Here is a 5,000-nt window from a genome sequence, read left to right as displayed (position 1 = left end):
TAAATTAAAATTAAATTAAAATTAAATTAAAATTAAATTAAAATTAAATTAAAATTAAATTAAAATTAAATTAAAATTAAATTAAAATTAAATTAAAATTAAATTAAAATTAAATTAAAATTAAATTAAAATTAAAATTAAAATTAAATTAAAATAAAATTAAAATTAAATTAAAATTAAATTAAAATTAAATTAAAATTAAATTAAAATTAAATTAAAATTAAATTAAAATTAAATTAAAATTAAATTAAAATTAAATTAAAATTAAATTAAAATTAAATTAAAATTAAATTAAAATTACATTAAAATTAAATTAAAATTAAATTAAATTAAATTAAAATTAAATTAAAATTAAATTAAAATTAAATTAAAATTAAATTAAAATTAAATTAAAATTAAATTAAAATTAAATTAAAATTAAATTAAAATTAAATTAAAATTAAATTAAAATTAAATTAAAAATTAAATTAAAATTAAATTAAATTAAATTAAAATTAAATTAAAATTAAATTAAAATTAAATTAAAATTAAATTAAAATTAAATTAAAATTAAATTAAAATTAAATTAAAATTAAATTAAAATTAAATTAAAATTAAATTAAAATTAAATTTAAAAATTAAATTAAAATTAAATTAAAATTAAATTAAAATTAAATTAAAATTAAATTAAAATTAAATTAAAATTAAATTAAAAATTAAATTAAAATTTAAATTAAATTCAAATTAAAATTAAATTAAAATTAAATTAAAATTAAATTTAAAATTAAATTAAAATTAAATTAAAATTAAATTTAAAATTAAATTAAAATTAAATTAAAATTAAATTAAAATTAAATTAAAATTAAATTAAAATTAAATTAAAATTAAATTAAAATTAAATTAAAATTAAATTTAAAATTAAATTAAAATTAAATTAAAATTAAATTAAAATTAAATTAAAATTAAATTAAAATTAAATTAAAATTAAAATTAAAATTAAATTAAAATTAAATTAAAATTAAATTAAAATTAAATTAAAATTAAATTAAAATTAAATTAAAATTAAATTAAAATTAAATTAAAATTAAATTAAAATTAAAATTAAAATTAAATTAAAATTAAATTAAAATTAAATTAAATTAAATTAAATTAAAATTAAATTAAAATTAAATTAAAATTAAATTAAAATTAAATTAAAATTAAATTAAAATTAAATTAAAATTAAATTAGAATTAAATTGCAAAATTAAATTAAAATTAAATTAAAATTAAATTAAAATTAAATTAAAATTAAATTAAAATTAAATTAAAATTAAATTAAAATTAAAATTAAATTAAAATTAAATTAAAATTAAATTAAAATTAAATTAAAATTAAATTAAAATTAAATTAAAATTAAAGTAAAATTAAATTAAAATTAAATTAAAATTAAATTAAAATTAAATTAAAATTAAATTAAAATTAAATTAAAATTAAATTAAAATTAAAATTAAAATTAAATTAAAATTAAAATTAAATTAAAATTAAATTAAAATTAAATTAAAATTAAATTAAAATTAAATTAAAATTAAATTAAAATTAAATTAAAATTAAATTAAAATTAAATTAAAATTAAAATTAAAATTAAATTAAAATTAAAATTAAAATTAAATTAAAATTAAATTAAAATTAAATTAAAAATTAAATTAAAATTAAAATTAAAATTAAATTAAAAATTAAATTAAAATTAAATTAAAATTAAAATTAAAAATTAAATTAAAATTAAATTAAAAATTAAATTAAATTAAATTAAAATTAAATTAAAATTAAATTAAAATTAAATTAAAATTAAATTAAAATTAAATTAAAAATTAAATTAAATTAAATTAAAATTAAATTAAAATTAAATTAAAATTAAATTAAATTAAATTAAAATTAAATTAAAATTAAATTAAAATTAAATTAAAATTAAATTAAATTAAAATTAAAATTAAATTAAAATTAAATTAACATTAAATTAAAATTAAATTAAAATTAAATTAAAATTAAATTAAAATTAAAATTAAAATTAAATTAAATTAAATTAAAAATTAAATTAAATTAAATTAAAAATTAAATTAAAATTAAATTAAAATTAAATTAAAATTAAATTAAAATTAAATTAAAATTAAATTAAAATTAAATTAAAATTAAATTAAAATTAAAATTAAAATTAAATTAAAATTAAATGAAAATTTTATTAAATTAAATTAAAATTAAATTAAAATTAAATTAAAATTAAATTAAAATTAAATTAAAATTAAATTAAAATTAAATTAAAATTAAATTAAAATTAAATTAAAATTAAATTAAAATTAAATTAAAATTAAATTAAAATTAAATTAAAATTAAATTAAAATTAAATTAAAATTAAATTAAAATTAAATTAAAATTAAATTAAAATTAAATTAAAATTAAATTAAAATTAAATTAAAATTAAATTAAAATTAAATTAAAATTAAATTAAAATTAAATTAAAATTAAATTAAAATTAAATTAAAATTAAATTAAAATTAAATTAAAATTAAATTAAAATTAAATTAAAATTAAATTAAAATTAAATTAAAATTAAATTAAAATTAAATTAAAATTAAATTAAAATTAAATTAAAATTAAATTAAAATTAAATTAAAATTAAATTAAAATTATATTAAAATTAAATTAAAATTAAATTAAAATTAAATTAAAATTAAAATAAAATTAAAATTAAATTAAAATTAAATTAAAATTAAATTAAAATTAAATTAAAATTAAATTAAAATTAAATTAAAATTAAATTAAAATTAAATTAAAATTAAATTAAAATTAAATTAAAATTAAATTAAAATTAAATTAAAATTAAATTAAATTAAATTAAAATTAAAATTAAAATTAAATTAAATTAAATTAAAATTAAATTAAATTAAATTAAAATTAAATTAAATTAAATTAAAATTAAATTAAAATTAAATTAAAATTAAATTAAATTAAATTAAAATTAAATTAAAATTAAATTAAAATTAAATTAAAATTAAATTAAATTAAATTAAAATTAAATTAAAATTAAATTAAAATTAAATTAAAATTAAATTAAATTAAATTAAAATTAAATTAAATTAAATTAAAATTAAATTAAAATTAAATTAAAATTAAATTAAAATTAAATTAAAATTAAATTAAAATTAAATTAAAATTAAATTAAAATTAAATTAAAATTAAATTAAAATTAAATTAAAATTAAATTAAAATTAAATTAAAATTAAAATTAAAATTAAATTAAAATTAAATTAAAATTAAATTAAAATTAAATTAAAATTAAATTAAAATTAAATTAAATTAAATTAAATTAAAATTAAATTAAAAATTAAATTAAAATTAAATTAAAAATTAAATTAAAATTAAATTAAAATTAAATTTTTAAAATTTAAATTAAAATTAAATTAAAATTAATTAAAATTAAATTAAAATTAAATTAAAATTAAATTAAAATTAAATTAAAATTAAATTAAAATTAAATTAAAATTAAATTAAAATTAAATTAAAATTAAATTAAAATTAAATTAAATTAAATTAAAATTAAATAAAATATAAATTAAAATTAAATGAAAATTAAATTAAAATTAAATTAAAATTAAAATAAAATTAAATAAAAAGTAAATTAAAATTAAATTAAAATTAAATTAAAATTAAATTAAAATTAAATTAAAATTAAATTAAAATTAAATTAAATTAAATTAAAAATTAAATTAAAATTAAATTAAAATTAAATTAAAATTTAAAATTAAAATTAAAATTAAAATTAAATTAAAATTAAATGATTAATAAATTAAAATTAAATTAAAATTAAATTAAAATTTAAATTAAATTAAATTATAATAAAATTATAATTAAATTAAAATTAAATTAAAATTAAATTAAAATTAAATTAAAATTAAATTAAAATTAAATTAAAATTAAATTAAAATTAAATTAAAATTAAATTAAAAATAAATTAAAAATTAAATTAAAATTAAATTAAAATTAAATTGCAAAATTAAATTAAAATTAAATTAAAATTAAATTAAATTAAAATAAAAATTAAAATAAATTAAATTTAAAATTAAATTAAAATTAAATTAAAATTAAATTAAAATTAAATTAAAATTAAATTAAAATTAAATTAAAAATTAAATTAAATTAAATTAAAATTAAATTAAAATTAAATTAAAATTAAATTTAAAATTAAAATTAAATTAAATTAAATTAAATTAAAATTAAATTAAAATTAAATTAAAATTAAATTAAAATTAAATTAAAATTAAATTAAATTAAATTAAAATTAAATTAAAATTAAATTAAAAATTAAATTAAAATTAAATTAAAATTAAATTAAAATTAAATTAAAATTAAATTAAAATTAAATTAAAATTAAATTAAAATTAAATTAAAATTAAATTAAAATTAAATTAAAATTAAATTAAAATTAAATTAAATTAAATTAAAATTAAATTAAAATTAAATTAAAATTAAATTAAATTAAAATTGTTTTAAAATTAAATTAAAATTAAATTAAAATTAAATTAAAATTAAAATTAAAATTAAATTAAAATTAAATTAAAATTAAATTAAATTAAATTAAAATTAAATTAAAATTAAATTAAAATTAAAATTAAAATTAAATTAAAATTAAATTAAAATTAAATTAAAATTAAATTAAAATTAAATTAAAATTAAATTAAAATTAAATTAAAATTAAAATTAAACAAATTAAAATTAAATTAAAATTAAATTAAAATTAAATTAAAATTAAATTAAAATTAAATTAAAATTAAATTAAAATTAAATTAAAATTAAATTAAAATTAAATTAAAATTAAATTAAAATTAAATTAAAATTAAATTAAAATTAAATTAAAATTAAATTAAAATTAAATTAAAATTAAATTAAAATTAAATTAAAATTAAATTAAAATTAAATTAAAATTAAATTAAAATTAAATTAAAATTAAATTAAAATTAAATTAAAATTAAATTAAAATTAAATTAA

This window comes from Armigeres subalbatus, chromosome 1, assembly GCF_024139115.2.
Source record: "Armigeres subalbatus isolate Guangzhou_Male chromosome 1, GZ_Asu_2, whole genome shotgun sequence".
In the NCBI taxonomy this organism is placed as follows: Eukaryota; Metazoa; Arthropoda; class Insecta; order Diptera; family Culicidae; genus Armigeres; species Armigeres subalbatus.
The sequence above is the reverse complement of the archived record's forward strand: the minus strand, read 5'-3'. Positions refer to the sequence as shown.